Consider the following 17,354-nt stretch of genomic DNA (forward strand, 5'->3'; position numbering starts at 1 on the left):
GAGTCAAAAAAAAAAAAAAAAAAGACACGATCTTGTTCTCTCACTCAAGACTGAAGTGCAGTGGCATGATCTAGGCTCATGACAGCCTCAATCTCCTAGGCTCAAGTGACCCTCCTGCCTCAGCCCCCCCAAGTATCTGGGACTATAGGGGTGCACCACCACACCTGAATACTTTTTTTTTTTTTTTTGTAGAGACAGGGCTTTGCCATGCTGCCCAGGCTGGACATCTTATTTTTTTAGAAACAGAGTCTCGCTCTGTCACCCCAGGCTGGAGTGCAGATGGTGCCGCCATCATAGGTCACTGTAGCCTCAACTCCCAGGCCCAAGGAGGGAGCCATTCTCCAACCTCAGCCTTCTAAGTAGCTAGGACCATAGGCACACCCCACCATGCCCAGCTATTTCATGTTTTAATGTTTTTGTAGAGATGGGGGCATCACTGTGTTGCCCAGGCTGGTCTCAAATGCCTGGCCTCAAGAGATCCTTCTGTCTTGGTTTCCCAAAGTGCTGAGATTTCAGGCGTCTCACACCTGGCCTCATGCAGGTCCCATGCCTGGCCTCACTTAATTCTTGACCAAATAACCTATTAATAGGGCAGTTGCCAAGTGGTGGTTCTCTAACTTCATTCTTCCTGTATTGATTACTGGGTCAGTGGTCATTCTGTGGTAGGGAAGACTTTTCTCTATGATGTTTGTTTATTCAGGTATATCCGTGTGGATCGGGGGCGGCGGTGAAGTTTGCACATTGTGCAATTGAACAAGTTGTGATACGTCCCTGCTGTCATTGATTTTGATGTCCAGACTGCCTCTGGCTTGGCCAGTGGGAGCCCCTAACTTGGGCCTGTTTCCGTATCTCCCTCAGGACACCAGCCATGTCCTTTGCTTCCTACAGCCTCCACACACTAGCCTCCTGAAGCGACACGTCTGTCATCAGACGTCTGTGAGTGCAGACCCTGCCTCCCAGGAGGTCTGGAGGTCAGAAACTCTGCTCCAGGTGAGAACTGAGCTGGTCTCAGCTTCTGTTTCAAAAGAAACTATTCAGCCACCTTCCACCATGTGGGGCAGAGTCCCAGAGGTGGCCCCTCAGCCTGGGGCTGATTCTAAATTGTTGGTATTTTTCTGCAATGACATTTAGAAAACATGAAAATAAATCTGCCTACCCACCTAACTTACATGCCATGGATGGTGTTTTTCATCCCAGGACCCCCCTCCGTCGGAGTTGTTTCATTTGGCTCATGGTGATATGATCATTGCAGAGTCTCTCGGTGTCCCTCTCTCGTGGTGTTGGAGATGTTTCCTATGATTACCATCATGTGGATATTCAGCACTGCCCCAGTAGCACTTTTGTGACATGGAATGGTGAGGGGTTTGTGCAGCCTCCACAGGCCTTCTGTTGATTCAGGGGATCCAAATAGTAGGTGACAGAATCTTTTGTTTTCCCAGGAGGCTCCAGCCTCTCACAATGGTGTGGGCTGGCTCGCTCCCTGAGTCCTGGCTGTGTCTTCTGAGCACACCTTGGAGAGATCTGGCAGGTGCTGCTTCTGATACTGGATCCTAGGACTGATCTGGTAGCCACAGCCTTGCTGTTGATGCCTGGTATGTAGATAAGACAGGATTCTGTCTCCGACCTCAGACATAACTCCTAGTATGTGGAGTGCTGTGCTTTTTGAAGCCTCCAAACCATTTCACAGCAGCCTCAGGTGCTAGAATGGTAGGAACCATTGCCCCTGTTCACAGAGGGGACCATGATACCCAGACAGCTCTTGGCTGTGTGGACAGTGGGATGTGCTGGCCATGAAGAGGACAGGAGACCATGACACAGGCTTACAGGACAGAACTGGAAGGTTCTGCTGTTTCCTGGACCAAAGCATTAATGCTTCTTGTTTTTTTAATTAAGAAAAAAATTGTAATTGTAAAATATACATAACATAAAATGTACTGTCTTAACCATTTCCAAGTGTACAGTCAGTAGTGTTAAATACATTCACGTTGTTGTGCATCCAATCTCCAGAATCTTGCAAAACTGAATCTGAACCGGACGAGGCGTGGGAACTCACTCCTATAATCCTAGCACTTTGGGAGGCCGAGGTGGGAAAGATTGCTTGAGGCCAGGAGTTTGAGACCAGCCTCGCCAATATAGTGAGACCCTGTCTCTCTCTCTCTTTTTTTAAACAGAGTGTCGTTCTGTCGCCCAGGCTAGAGTGCAATGATGTGATCTCGGCTCACTGCAACCTCTGTCCCCCAGGTTCAAGCGATTCTGCTGCCTCAGCCTCCCGAGTAGCTAGGGTTACAGGCACCTGCCACCGCACCTGGCTAATTTTTGTATTTTTAGTAGAGTTGGGCTTCTCCATCTTGGCCAGGCTGGTCTTGAACTTCTGACTTCATGATGCACCTGCCTCGGCCTCCCAAAGTGCTGGGATTACAGGCGTGAGCCACCGTGCCCAGCCCCCCCATCTCTTTTAATAAAAAAAAAAAACTGAACAATTAAACAATAGTGGTGTCTCCTCCACCATCAGCAGTGCCTTTGTGTTTTGCCATGAAGTGATGGCCCGGGGCAGACCCATGCCCAGCGTAGTGGCACCATTGTTAGCCTCCTGTCCGCCCCCCACTCCCCCACCTCCTCCACCTCCTCCAGAGCATGAGCAAGCAGCTGTACTCATGGTGTGTGGGGGCCTGGCGCCCTCCTACATGCAGCCTGGCCTGCTTCCTCCCCTTCCGCCTCGCCTCTCCCCGCTCCCTCTCTGGGCAGTGTGCCCTAGGCACACAACCTGTAGTCTGGTGCCCATGGCGTCTGTGCATCAGTGTGCTTGGGAGACTTTGGCTTTGTTGCTGACAAAATTCTTGAGGGCTTTCTCCAGAATGAAGGACCTGTGGGTGATGGAGTTAAACTACAGAAGAGCCTCCTGTCACTTTTTCTTTGGTTCTGGGGAAAAGCTGTGGGCCTGCCTCTGCCACAGTCTCTGCAGCCAGTTCTGTGGCCCCATGCTTTGCCATGTGAAGGATCTCTCAGAGCATAGGTTCCCCCAAATCCTCACCCTCGGCATCACCTGGAAGGAGAACGAGGAAAAGCTGGGGACCCCATCTTGGGCCTCCTGAGTCACAGAGCCTGCAGTGCCCTTCCTGCTTCCAGAGCAGACTTGCTGCGTGTGCCTAGCTGGTGCCTGGGGGCCTGGTTTGTTCCCAGGGCCCCGCTTCTCCCTGGGGCCCTAGGGCGCTTGCTCAGCGCTCTTGCATGTGGCTTGACCTGGCAGGGGCAGGGGCCGCTGCACTGTGTCACCTTCTTGTCTGCTGGTTCTGCCTACTGAGTGAGTGGAAATACACCTACTTTCAAGGGCCAACCAGAAAGGCTCTTCTGGGCTGTTGCCTGTGAGGATTCTGTGTCCTCACGGGCCAAGGGAACTGGCAGGGGGTTGTCCCTGCAGAGGGCAGGAGGTGCCTTTCCCTTCTTCCCAATGTTCACTTCCTCTTGGCCAGACCTTGGGTCGGGTGAGCCCTGCTCAGAATGACTTGCAGTGGTGGGACGAAGTGCCCAGAGATGCTCCACTTTTTGCCTCTTCCAGTTGAGACAAAAAACAAAATGTGAGAAAACTGAGTGGGTAGGAGTCAGAGAAAGGCAGCTGTGGAGGTCCGTGTCCCCCAAGGCCCCTTGCCGCTTGCCCAGGCCTATGCTGCACCTGCCATACAGAAATCCCTGCCCGTCCCTGCTAGCCCTTATTTCCAGATGCAGGAAGTGAGGCTCCCGGGGTTGCCCTGCTCTCACTAGTTGAATCCAAGGTGCGTGCTTGCTCCCTGGTGGCCCTGTGGGCCGTAAAGATGGCCAACGGCCCCACAGGCCACTGTGTTCCTTTAAGCGAGGACAGAGACACACTGGAGAACTGTGTCTGATTCCTGCCTGAGCCCCAGGTCTGGCATAGAGGAAGGCTGTGAAGGCGACACCTTCCTGCCCTGCTCCTTCCCGCTCTGCTCTGTGTGCTGTGGCATCTAGCAGGTGTGTCCTGATCTCTCCTGTGTGGAGCCCAGTGGCCGTGCTGCTTGGGCAGGAGGCATGGCGCTCATGAGGCAGGATATGCGCCAGGCCAGCTCTGGCTGTGCTGGGCTGAAGGGGTGCTTTGGATGCTGCAGCGCTGCGGGGCGGTAGATTGGAGGGTCCTGGCTGGGGGCCAGCTTAGCTTGTTTCCTGCTGCCTCTGAGTCTGTGTGGCTGTGGCCAGGTCCTCGGGGGCTCCTGCCCTTGGGAGCCCTCCATATCTGGAGGGTGGGAGTTCCTGGTGCATTAGGAGAGGCTGCCTCCTAGAGTCAGAGCTGATGCACACACCACCTCGGCTGACCTCCAGACTTGGGGGTGTGGAGGGCAGGACCTGGGGGCCTGAGCCTGTGCTCCTGTCTGTGCTACCCTTGGGGACCTGTCGTCATCCTCAGCTCTCAGAGAGATCCACTCAGGGAGGGGACATTGCTTGGGTTTTAGACACATAGGAATTGATCATGTCATATGCAAATTTGATAAATTTCTCAAAATAACCCAGGGAAATCCAGTCAATTACATATGTGTCTTCTCTGGGCAGAGTCCCTCTCCTGGAACATGCTTTGACAGTTTCTTTTCTGGGCCTTGGGATCTTGAGGCCTTGGTGGCTGACAGCATGTCCCAGAGAAGACCCTGAGCACTTGAAGGGCTGTGGTGTGCACATGGCACACACAGTGTGGCCTCAGAGTCACTGGGGAGAGCGGGTCCTATCTGGAAGGGCGGTGAGTTGGGCCCTTCCAATGAGCTAGTGAGGCCTTTAGGCCTCAGCGACACTGAGAGGCCACCCCGGTGAGCTGGAGGGTCTATCCACCCCCAGCCTCCAAGGCTGAGGAGAGTGCCGCCACAGCCCTGGCCTGGCTGCCGAGGAGGGTGCTGCGCTGGCCGCGGCTGCTGGGACTGCAATTGTTTGGATGGTCACTGACCACGCTTTTGTTGTCGTTTTTCTCCTCACTTCTGGGCTCGTTCTCATTGCTTGCTTTCTCCACTTCCCCCTCCTATGTCCGGTCCCATGTTTCCCCTTCCCCACCCTGTCCTCTCATGCTCTCCTCTTCTGCCTCTTCCGGCTTCTCTCTGTTCACCGTCTCAGGTGGAGGTTCTGCACTACCGACTCTGTCTCCAGTGCCCACCACAGCCCCCTGCAGCCCAGCCTCCAGGCCCTCCACACCTACCAAGAACATGCTGCGCTCCTTGATTCCCTTCCCCTGCCCAGAGTGCGTGTCCGTGCCTGGCAAAGCAAGGGGCTGGCTGGGCTCAGCCGCGGGTAACAGAAGCTACTTTCAGGCAGAGCGAAGCCCCTGTGTTGCGGGAGGCAGAGATCAGCCTCCAGCCTGGCCTGGCCCTTGGCTTTGCAGACTGGCCCGGTTTGTGGGGGTGGGGTGTGGCTGTGTGGCAGAACAAGGCACGTGGCCCGGACTGGCCAGCTCCCCACCAGTGGAGGAGTCCCAAGGTCTCTGGTGTTGAGACTCCTTGCTTGGCCCTGGTTTGAAGAGCTGGAGTCGTGAGGCCTCTGCAGTGGCCCAGTTCACCCCCATTCTGCAGGGCCTGGTGCTCAGGAAGGAGCTGAAGACACAGAGGCCTGGGACTTGCAGTAATGTGGGTGCTGCCCTGTTCAGAACTGTCACCCACGCTGGAGGTTCTGTGAGACTCTGTGTGTGAGGCAGGGGGTTGGCGAGGACCTGGAGCTTGGCCCTATAGCCCACAGAGGCTGTCAGTCCTTGATGGCCCGGCCTGGGCCCCGCCTTCACCTAGGGAGCCTCGGCCACTCGTAGACACCTCCAGAGGGGGATGTGAATAGGTAGCGACCTCATAGAGGTCATGGTCTGCCTAGGCACAAATGACAAGTGTATGGATGGATTTGAGGTCAGTGAAGCAGAGTTCAGGCCCATGGGGGATTTCGGAGACGACAGAGTTAGCGAGTCTGTGAGAACCCGGGGGATGAGCCGTGCCCACAGCCAGGGGCCTTCCCCGTTCACCCTGCGAAGGAGCACACGTGATTGAATGGGAATTTGAGCACAGGATGGATAAACATGGGGGGCCTGAGTGCCGGTGGGATGAGTGGCAACCACAGCATGTGGTGGCATCCCTGTTCTGCGGAAGCCACTGGAGAAGACTTGGGTCAGGGAGGGAGGGCAGTGTCCAGGAAGCATCTAGTAACCCCCATGGCAGTAGGGGTGACCAGGGAGGTCCTGGAGGGGTGAGCTGAGGTGTTGTGAGGCTGGGCCCAGTGGGAAATGTGGGGCTTTGGGGACACATCTTTAAGAAGCAAGCAGGTACGACTGTGGCCAGGGACTCCACGTGGGACTGTGGCCCAGGAGGGGTGCAGAGCTGAGAGAAATCTGTGGCTCCGCAAACCTGTGGGAAAATAGCCTGAGGCTTTCATGTGACTGCCAGGGACAGGGCCCGACACCAGCCCCTCCAGACCCTCTGGAAGGACCAGGTGAGGCTGGGTAAGTGCACCCGCAGGGAAGGCAGGTTCCCAGTTCCCATGTGGATGCCGTCCCCTCCCGTGAGTTGAGGGAGCATGTCATGGCTCAGGATCCCAGGCCAGGATGGGAGGGAGGGCCGGGGTGAGACTGGAGGAGAAGGACGCTGGTCTGACTTCCCACCCGCTGGTGCCCTTCTAGTCAGGTAGTATAGGGACTGGTTTTCTCCTTCCTTCCAAGGCAATGCAAATTCATTGCCCAAAGATTTAAAGATACAGCTAGATAGAAGAAAATAGCCGGGCACAGTGGCTCAAACTTGTAATCCCAGAACTTTGGGAGGCCAAGGCATGCAGACTGCTTGAGCTCAGGAGTTTGAGACCAGCCTGGGAAACATGGCAAGACCCCTGCCTCTACAAAAAAAGAAAAGAAAAGAAAAATTAGCTGGGTGTGGTGGTGTGTGCCTGTGGTCTCAGCTACTCGGGAGGCTGAAGTGGGAGGATCCCTTGAGCCCAGGAGGCAGAGGTTGCAGTGAACCGACATCATGCTGTTGCACTCCAGCCTGGGTGACAGAGTGAGACTCTGTCTCAAAAAAAAAAAAAGAAAATACCTCCCACCCTATAGCTCCATTCTCAGCCTCAATCACTGATCTGTGGGGTGTGTCACCTGGACCTGTGGGGACATTTTCCTGACGGGGAGACTTGAGTGGGCAATGATGTGAGCAGTGGTCCATGCGGGGTCTGCAGCATCCCAGGATATACCCAGAGGCCGGGCCCTGCACCAGCCTCAGCATCACAGATGGATTGAGGCCCAAAGGGCTGGGGGTAAGCATGGAGAGGTGAGCATGTCCACTTGGACTCAGTGCCCCGTTCCCCTGTCCTCATCCACTCTTGATGCTCCCACCTGCCCTCCCAATGCTGAGCAACCAGAGAAAGCCCACGGCCAGCAAAAAGGCTTTCCTCACGGGTGTAGGTCTCCAGGATCCTGCTTGTACATTGTAAATCTAAAGCTTGGCCTGTTAGCTTGACTGTGTTCTTGTCTTGGGATTTTCCTGACCACAAGTCTGTGGGCAACAGAGGAATTGATATCCAGGGATTCTCCTGGGCTGAGCCCTTACCTAGCTGTGTCCAGAATGAGGAGCAGTTGGAAGGAATTGGGGAGGAAAGCGAAGGTACTACTCTGTCACCCAGGCTAGAGTGCAGTGGCACGATCCTAGCTCACTGTGCCAAGAACTCCTGGGCTCAAGTGATCCTCCCACCCTAGCCTCTTGAGTAATTAGAACTACAGGCACACACCACCATGCCCAGCTAACTTTTTAAGTTTTGTAGAGACAGAGCCTCCCTATGTTGCCCAAGCTTATCTCGAATTCCTGGCCTCAGCCATCTTACCTGGGAGACCCTGGACCCAGAGCTTGGGGGTGACACCCGCCTCCTCCTGCCCTGAGGATCAAGATAGGCAGCAATGGCCAAGGGCACAATGTGGCGGGCCATGGCCCTGTGCCACCCACTGCGGGTATGCAGCGATGCAGAAGCAGATGTGTCTGTCTCAGCGAGTCCTCTTCAGGTGGGCTGTGCGGGCGCTGGGCCAAGCACTTCCCTACCACAAGCTGGCCGCAGTTCAGACCAAGCAGTGCAAGGCACATCCGCTGGGTGCCAGGCACAGTGGTGGCCCCAATCTTTGCCTGGCTCGTGCCTCCTGTGTGGAGGCAGATCAACTGCCCCAGGGCAGGATGTGGTCAGACCTGGAGGCCACGTGCTGCAGCCCTTCCCAGGCCCTGACCCCTCCTCCTCCACCGAGGAATCGTTCATGCCCACCAAGGAGCACATAATGGTGGTGCGCCTGCCACTGAAGCACCTGCACACCTTTGCCAACAGCCTGAAGCCAGAGCAGACCTCACCTTTTGGCCACTCCCATACCAGCAGCCCCCTGGAGGCGTTCAGTGTCTCGTCCTCTTTCCCCCACTCTGGTGTTGCCCACAGCGACCTCTCCCCAGGGCATGGGGGGCAGGGTGAGGGGAATCCTTCCCTGCTCACTGTGAGGCCTCTGGAGGTTGACACAGGTGCCTTCTCAGCTAGCCTGGTGGGGCTGCCGGCTGGTCTCTGGCTCCCAGAGCCTCTCTCTCCAGACTGGCCAAAGAGGCCCCATCACGCTGCCGTCACTTGCTCCTCCCCACCCCTGTCAGGAGAAGGGCTGGGGTGGTCCTGACTCCCAGGCCCACTGGGGCTGGCAGAGTGGGCTGTTTTGTGTGGGGCTGAGGTAAGCTGTGTGCAGGGGATGCAATGGCTTGGCCGCCTGCATGCTGGGTGTGTCCTTGGGATGTTCCCTAACCTTGGTTTCTTCCTCTGAAAAATGGGGCTGAAACAAGCTCTTACCTCTCAGAGGTGCCCAGTGCTCTCCCCTGGCAGAGCCAACCCTTGCTAATGGGAGCCCCAGGCAGGGCCACCTTACTGTGCAAGCAGTGGGACCCTCCCCTCCCCTGCAGGCCGCTGTCCCGAGGTTCGTCCAGCAGAAACTCTACCTGTTCTGCAGCATTACTTTGGCCACTGGCCCCTGGACCCATTGTTCGGAGCTAGGAGTGTCGGCTCCATCTCATGCAGGCTTGAGTCCTCTGTGTGCCCCAGTGAGGGAGGTCCCCTGGGGTGGATGAAGGAGGAGAACAAATGTTGTCACAGAGACCTTGGAGAGGAGGGGCCTTGGAGGTCACATTGTTCTTTCTGTTTCAGTTTCCAAAGCCAACCCTCAGGTACAGCAAAGCCCTGCCCCGTGCCATCTGTCTGGTGTCAAACGGGTTTCTACTCTTACACAACCAGGGAGCACTGGGTCCTGTGGGCTGGGAAAAGCCCGCCCATGACCCTGGCTTCTGAAGCGACAGAGCGCCAAACCTCACAGGGCTGTGCGTGTCTCTCCTGCGCCCTCTGGGGGATGTGGGAAGAGTCAGTGTAGCTGCCGCCTGGGGACCTGGCCTCCAGACCACTGGAGGATTTGGCCCCAGCCACTGGGCCTTCAGCACACACCTCCCCGACAGGTCCTGGAGGTGTGGCTGAGCTACCTGCAGCCGTGGCGATGTGCGGCTGACAAGCAGGCTCCCAGCAGCGACTCCCAGCCCTGGTGTGCCTGAGAAACGGTAAGCCCTGGCCCCCTCTCCTCACAGCCATGCCACTGGCTCCCCTGGGCAGATGTTGCTCCAGTGGGTGGAGGCCAGGACAGCGGCCTATGCTGGGGTCAGCCTGGCCCTGGCTCTGGCGGCCTCCTGGGCTCCTCTCCCAGCCCCTGCTGAGTGGCGCACAGACCAGCCCTTCCTAGGCTCAACTTTGCAGGTCCTAGAATGGGTTTCTCATGGAAGCAGTGGATGACCTGTCCCCTCTCCCTTCTGGCCCAGACAGATTTTCATAGTGACCTGCAAACTGTGCCTTGACCCTTCCTTACCAGCACAGAGCAAACCAGTGGCTGCCTTCCCCTTATCTCCTGCTTCATCCTCACAGCAGACCTCCCAGGCGTCCGTGGCACCTGGCATAGCCACTGACCTCTCCCTTCCTTGCCTGAGGCCTTCCCCTTTGGACCCTCTGGGGGATCCTCCCTCAGCCCCCTCAGGCTCTGGGCCAGCCTCTGCCATGGTGGCTTCAGTCCTCTTGGAAAGGGGCCTCAGCCCTGCTAAGGATTCAGCATCCTCAGAGGGCCTGGGTCTCACCTGCCTGTGTCCTGCCCTCCCTGCCTGCCAACAGTCCTCTGAGCTGTCATCCATGACACTTTGTCACCTTGGCCAGGGAGAGTCTGAAAGCCTGGGAACAAGCAGGGGTATTAGGGGCATGGACGGGCGCAGCCCCCACCTCCACCTCCAGTGGGAAGGCTGGCCCCAACCTGCCACCTCGGTCCCCAGGGTGCCCTTTGTCCAGGAGAACCTGCTGATGTACACCAAGCTGTTCGTGGGCTTCCTGAACCACGTGCTCCACACAGACCTGGTCAGCCCCAAGCACGTGCTCATGGTGTTCTGAATGGCCAGAGTGTTTGCCCAGTCCAACCTAGCCAAGATGATCCAGAACGGTAAGTCCTCGGCCCAGGCCAGCCTGGCAGACCCCGACCCAGCCAGACCAGAGCCAGGCCCTTAGCTGGTAGGTGACACCTCTTTAAGAGGGACCCATGTGTCCAGAGTGGGCCTCGGCAAAGGTTGCTGTGGAGACTCCTGGGACACATCTGCGCAGTTAAGGCTGGGACCGGCTGGCAGGCACCAGGCACTGGGTGGAGGTATACCCACAGAGGGGGCTGCACAGACCAAGCTGCCGCCCCATGGCACCACAATTTCTCCCTGGCAACTCGTGGCAGCAGCCTTGGGAGGCTGTCTTGGTCTCTGGCGTGCGTTTGTCTTGGCTGGGTTGGACATTGGCTTCTGTTGCTCCTCCCGGTGTTTGCCCTCCTGTAGATACTGCTGGGGGCTCTGTGAGCCACCAGCTCCCTCATTTGCCCTCCCCATGTCAGCCACCTACTAAATGGGAGACACTGCCAGGCAGGGCCTCAGGAGGACACCCCTGGGTCATGGCTCCCCAGATACCTCGGAGGCATCCTGAAAACCTGTGGGCAGTAACCAGGTACTCTGTGCCTCCGGAAGTGGGCGCTAGGTTTGTCTCCTGCCTTCCAGTTTGAGCAGCTGTTCCTGGAGCCGGAGCTCGTCATCCCCGACTGCCAGCACCGACTCTTCACAGCCTGCACATTCGCCAGCGGCTTCCTGTCATCGTGGCCACCAGTGGTCACTGATACCTCCTTCAAGGTGAAGAGCCACGTCTACAGCCTGGAGGGCCAGGACTGCAAGTACACCCTGATGTTCAGGCCTGAGGCCCACACCCTGGTGAGTGGGTTGGTGGTGCCCATCCACAGGGCCCCTGGAGCCACGGGGCTGAGCAGAGGCAGGAAAGTGCTGTGTTCTGGCTGGAAGGAGGGAGGCTGGGCGTAGAGTTGACGCACTTCTCCTTCCCCTGTTTCAGTAAAGTCTGATTTGTTTCTGATAACGAAGGCAGTGTTGGGAAATTTCACATTTAGAAGATCATCCTTTAGTCTTTAAAAGTCCTCCAGCAGAAGCTGCTCCTCCCGTCACTCAGTGATCTGGCTGTGCATCCATCTTAGGGCCCCTAGTCAGCCTGCCTTGGTGGCAGCACAGGCCTCTCCTGCCAGTGACCTGCTCTTGCCTCCCTTGCAGGTCCTGCACCTCACTCAGCTCATCAGGCAGGCCAAGCACATGGCCAAGTCCATCTCAGACCCGTGTGTGGAGAGTCCGGCCGGCTGCTCCTTCCTATTGTGGCCGGGCTTTGGCCCCACGGACACCAACGGCTCCTCTTCAGCCAATGACCTGGACGAGATGGGGCAGGACAGCGTCCGGAAGACAGACGAGTGCCTGGAGGAGGCCCTGGAGTATCTGTGCCAGATATTCCAGGTATGAGCAATGGGGCCTACCCCACGGCCATTAGGGTCCCCTTCCCCGAAGGGTCCACTCCCCCTTAGCCTGTGGTCTGCCACGCACCTGTCCCAGGCCCCATGCAGATGAACCCAGTGTTGTGGGAGGCAGGCCCACACCCCGAGTCTGGGTGCCCTCGTCGCCACCATTAGAAGCTGGTGGGGTGAAGACTGGTCCCTTCCTTCACCTTGACACTGAGGACAGAGGCGCTTCTCTCTCTCTGGCAGCTCAGTGAAGCGCAGCTCACACAGTTCACACTTGCCTTGGACACCATCCAGGATGAGAATGGAAAGCAGCAGCTCCGACTGCATTGCAGGTGAGGATGGACTCATCCCTACGTCCCTGGGCCAGTACCAGGTGAGAGGCCCAAGTCCCAGAGTTGCATGGGCTGGGCCCTGACCTGTCCCCAGCTCCCTCCTCTGCTGTGAGCAGAGATGGCTTGGCTCTTCTGAATTGTGTGCAGGGGCCATGTTTTCTTTTCTTTCTTTTTTTTGAAACAAAGTCTCCCTCTGTCGCCCAGGCTGGAGTGCAGTGGCAAGATCTCAGCTCACTGCAACCTCCGCCTCCCGGGTTCAAGCGATTTTCCCACCTCAGCCTCTTGAGTAAGTAGCTGGGATTATAGGCGCATGCCACTGTGCCTGGCTTTTTTTTTTTTTTTTTTTTTTGAGACAGAGTCTCACTCTGTCGCCCAGGCTGGAGTGCAGTGGCACAATCTCGGCTCACTGCAAGCTCAGCCTGCTGGGTTCACGCCATTCTCCTGCCTCTGGAGTAGCTGGGACTATAGGCACCCGCCACCACGCCCAGCCAATTTTTTTTTTTTTTTTTTTTTTTTTTGAGACGGAGTCTCGCTCTGTCGCCCAGGCTGGAGTGCTGTGGCCGGATCTAAGCTCACTGCAAGCTCCGCCTCCCGGGTTCCCACCATTCTCCTGCCTCAGCCTCCCGAGTAGCTGGGACTACAGGCGCCCGCCACCTCGCCTGGCTAGTTTTTTGTATTTTTTAGTAGAGACGGGGTTTCACCGTGTTAGCCAGGATGGTCTTGATCTCCTGACCTCGTGATCTGCCCGTCTCGGCCTCCCAAAGTGCTGGGATTACAGGCTTGAGCCACCGCGCCCGGCCCAATTTTTTGTATTTTTTAGTAGAGACAGCGTTTCACCGTGTTAGCCAGGATGGTCTCCATCTCCTGACTTCGTGATCCACCTTCCTCGGCCTCACAAAGTGCTGAGATTACAGGTGTGAGCCACGGCACCTGGCCAATTTTTGTATTTTTAACAGAGACAGGGTTTCATCATATTCGTCAGGCTGGTCTCTAACTCTAGACCTCGTGATTCACCTGTCTGGGCCTCCTAAAGTGCTGGGATTATAGGCGTGAGCCACTGCGCCTGGTCAGGGCCATGTTTTCTGACCCAACCCTACGACCTGGGTTTCTAGATCAACAGGCTGCAAAGGTTTGAAATTGAGTATCGGGGGGACCTGGAGCTGCTGCCCCTCTGGGGCTATGAGATTACCAGCTTGGTTCGAGCACCCTTCCGGCTGTCATCTGCCATCAAACAGAGTGAGTGGGCAGGAGGGCCGGCCTGGCCTCTTCAGAGAGGGTTCTGGGTGCTCCTGCCTGGGGTGCAGTCCCAGGGTGGCCTATGGGGGTGGGGTGTACCTGAGGCCTGTGGTGCCACCACCCCATACCCCCGTGCCACTGTCTGCGCTTCAGTTTGCAGACCAGATGGCGGCTCTGTGTTCCTGAGATGACTCCCTTGGCAGCTTCTGTCGCTACCGCCTCACAGAGCCCACGCTGGCCAGCGGCCCCAGGCTCAGCCTATGCTTTCTGGGCAGCTACCTGACACTGCCCTGGCTGCTGCTGGCTTTCTTCGTGGCTTCTCTGTTCTGCGTCGGGCCCCTCACCTGTGCACTGCTGTTTACTCTGGGCTATGTCCTCTACTCCTCAGCCAGGACGCTGCTGACCAAGCTGGGGAAGCTGCACCAGCCCTGATGGCATTGGACGTGGGAGGCCACTCCAGGTGGGAACACGGTTATCTTTGGGCTCCTGGTTGGGAGCAGGGGGATTCCTGCAGTCGTGGAGGCATCTGGGGGAAACGGGACTGAGAAGGGAGGGAAGGTAGCTTCAATAAAATCAAGTGCTCAAAGACACAGCAACCGTTTGATGATACTTAAGTATTCAGAATAATGACAACTACAGACTGACTGACAGAAGCCATCATGGGATCTCTCACACCTTCATTCACCCCACAGACGACACACCAGGGAGAACAGCATCTCAGTGGTGATTTTTTTTTTTTTTTTTTTTTTTTTTTTTTTTTTTTGAGACGGAGTCTCGCTTTGTCGCCCAGGCTGGAGTGCAGTGGCCGGATCTCAGCTCACTGCAAGCTCCACCTCCCGGGTTTACGCCATTCTCCTGCCTCAGCCTCCCGAGTAGCTGGGACTACAGGCGCTCGCCAACTCACCTGGCTAGTTTTTTGTATTTTTAGTAGAGACGGGGTTTCACCATATTAGCCAGGATGGTCTCAATCTCCTGACCTCGTGATCCGCCCGTCTCGGCCTCCCAAAGTGCTGGGATTACAGGCTTGAGCCACCGCGCCCGGCCTTTTCTTTTTTTTTTTGAGACGGAGTCTTGCTCTGTCACCCAGGCTGGAGTGCAGCGGCACCATCTCGGCTCACTGCAACCTCCACCTCCCAGGTTCAAGCGATTCTCCTGCCTCAGCCTCCTAAGTAACTGGGACTACAGGCTCGTGCCACCATGCCCGACTAATTTTTTATATTTTTAGTAGAGATGGGTTTTCCCCATGTTAGCCAGGATGGTCTCGATCTCCTAACCTCGTGATCCGCCTGCTTCAGCCTCCCAAAGTGCTGGGATTACAGGCATGAGCCATCGCACCCGGCCTCAGTGGTGATTTTCAAACCAAGCCTTTGTTTTTGATGTGGGGTTCTTTTTAATGATTTTCAAATTTAAATGTTGTAATTTGTATTTTGGTTTTTGTTTTGTTTTGTTTTTTGAGACGGAGTCTCGCTCTGTCGCCCAGGCTGGAGTGCAGTGGCGCGATCTCGGCTCACTGCAAGCTCCTCCTTCCAGGTTCAAGCAATTCTCCTGCCTCAGCCTCCCGAGTAGCTGGGATTACAGGCATGTGCCACCATGCCCAGCTAATTTTTGTAGTTTTGGTACAGATGGGGTTTCACCGTGTTGGTCAGGCTGGTCTCAAACTCCTGACCTCATGTGAGCCACCCACCTCAGCTTCCCAAAGTGTGAGCCACTGCACCCGGCCAGTGCTTTGTATTTTTATGTAAACTCAGAATAATGGCATTTTAGGGCCTGTGACCAAAAACCAAACCAAGTTTGTAACTCCACCAGGGATCTGAATAAACCTGCCCTTGTTTTTGAGTTTTCCACCGCCTAGGCTCAGTATCCAGGCGGTTCACCCACACAGGGTCCCTGAACACGCAGGGGCTGCAGAAACAGCTGCTGGGCACCCTCACCCAGGTTGGCCCCTCACCCCAGTGTCCATGGGCCTGGCCCTCTGGTTTCCTTTGCTTTCCTTGCCCAGGAGCACAGTAGACATGGCAGCAGCAAAACCAAGGTGCATGTTAACACTGAAGTGCCTGTGACAGAAAGGTTGAGGGCCTGCTTGAATCTTTTTTTTTTTTTTTTCTTTTTTTTTTTTTTTTTTTTTTTTTTTTGAGACAGAGTCTCTGTTGCTCAGGCTGGAGTGCAGTGGCATGATCTTGGCTCACTGCAACCTCCGGCTCCTGGGTTCAAGCGATTCTTCTGCCTCAGCCTCCTGAGTAGCTGGGATTACAGGTAGATGGCACCACACCCAGCCTGAGCCTGCTGGGCCTGAGCCATGTGAATTTTGCCTTCTACTTAATATCAACATTGAGTAGATTGGCCTGTAATCCCAGAACTTTGGGAAACCAAGGCAGGGAGGATCACTTGAGCCAAGAAGTTTAAGCCCAGCCTGGGCAATATAGCAAGACCCCATCCCTACAAAAGATTCAAAAAGTTGGCTGGGCGTGTGGCTCACACCTATAATCCCAGCACTTTGGGAGGCCAAGATGGGCAGATCACCTGAGGTCAGGAGTTCGAGATCAGCCTGGCCAACATGGTGAAACTTCATCTCTACTAAAGACATAAAAATTAGCTGGGTGTGGTGCCACCTACCTGTAATCCCAGCTACTCGGGAGGTTGAGGCAGGAGAATCGCTTGAACCTGGGAGCCGGAGGTTGCAGTGAGCCAAGATCGTGCCACTGCACTTCAGCCTGGACGACAGAGTGAGACTCTGTCTCAAAAAAAAAAAAAAAAAAGATTCAAGAAGCTAGGTGTGGTGGTGGCTCATACATGTGGTCCCAGCTACTTGAGGTGGGGTGGGAGGATCACGTGGGCCCAGAAGGTCAAGGCTGCAGTGAGCCATGATCATGTCACTGCAGTCCAGCCTGGGTGACAGAGCAAGACTCTGTCTCCAAAAAAAAAAAAAAAAAAAAAAACCTGACAACCTGAAGCATATGCTACCGTGTCTATGGCTTCCAGAAGCTCTGAGGGTCTCGCGAGTGGCTGGGGACTGTGCACTCAGCCCCAGGGCAGTGTCTGGCCAGGAGTGGAGGCAGACACAACCTACTGAGTAGAGAACGAAGCACAGCAAAGCTGAGTGAGGAGGCAGGGTCTTGGTAGTTGGGGCCCAGACACTGGAGAGAAAGGAGGACTACTGGCATGAGAGCACCGGACGCTGGAGAGAACGGGGGACTACTGGCACAAGAGCAGAAGCAAAATGCAGTTAGGGGTCCCAGCCGGGAGGCACTGGGGGGGACTTCCAGGGGAGGCCTGGGGTTGGAGCAATTCAGGAACCAGTTCTGGGGCACAAGGAGGAGGAAGCTCTGGGGACATCTAGGAGGGAGGCCGGTGGCCGGGGTCCTGAGGAGGCCAGGCTGAAGGAATTTCTTGCACGTTCTTGTCTCTCCACCCCTGGACGCCTCCAGAGTGATTTATTCTAACCGCTGCCACCTCCTCAACTCCTAGGATGCCCTCAACTTTTTGCCATTAGGCCACACTCCCCTGCTGTGAACAGGCCAAATCCAGATGCTTCTCAGACCTCCTGGCCTGCAGCCTCTGGCAGCACAGCTTCAGGCTCTCCGGACACCACCCCTGCCCCCTGCACCTCCACACCCCACTCCTCGCACCAGACAATGCTGTTCCCCTGGAACCCATTTGTGGCCCACTCTCTTCCATGACCAACACATCCTGTCTCTAGGATGTACCAGCATCCGCATGACCCGAGGTGACTCAGATTCTGGTCACCTCGTGCAGGTGACCCACCAGAAGAGGCCCTGTGCAATCAGGAGAAATCGATACCTTTCCTCTTGGACATCCAAGAGCAAGTTAGATCCCCTAAATGGCCAATAACCCTGACATTTCCAACATAAATGAGAGAGGACTCTTTGTATTTTTCTGAGACAAGTTCTCGCTATGTTGCCCAG

The 17,354-nt window shown here is 56.0% G+C and overlaps 1 protein-coding gene and 1 pseudogene across 1 annotated transcript in view; one reads left to right on the top strand and one right to left on the bottom strand.

Moving 5' to 3' along the window:
• Nucleotides 1-17,354, bottom strand: part of THAP7 (THAP domain containing 7) — a 210,755-nt gene that overhangs the window by 179,856 nt on the left and 13,545 nt on the right. The window lies entirely within an intron of this gene.
• On the top strand, nt 10,525-14,057 carry LOC126929782 (sphingomyelin phosphodiesterase 4-like; annotated as a pseudogene).

Source organism: Macaca thibetana, chromosome 10 (assembly GCF_024542745.1).
Source record: "Macaca thibetana thibetana isolate TM-01 chromosome 10, ASM2454274v1, whole genome shotgun sequence".
Classification (NCBI taxonomy): Eukaryota; Metazoa; Chordata; class Mammalia; order Primates; family Cercopithecidae; genus Macaca; species Macaca thibetana.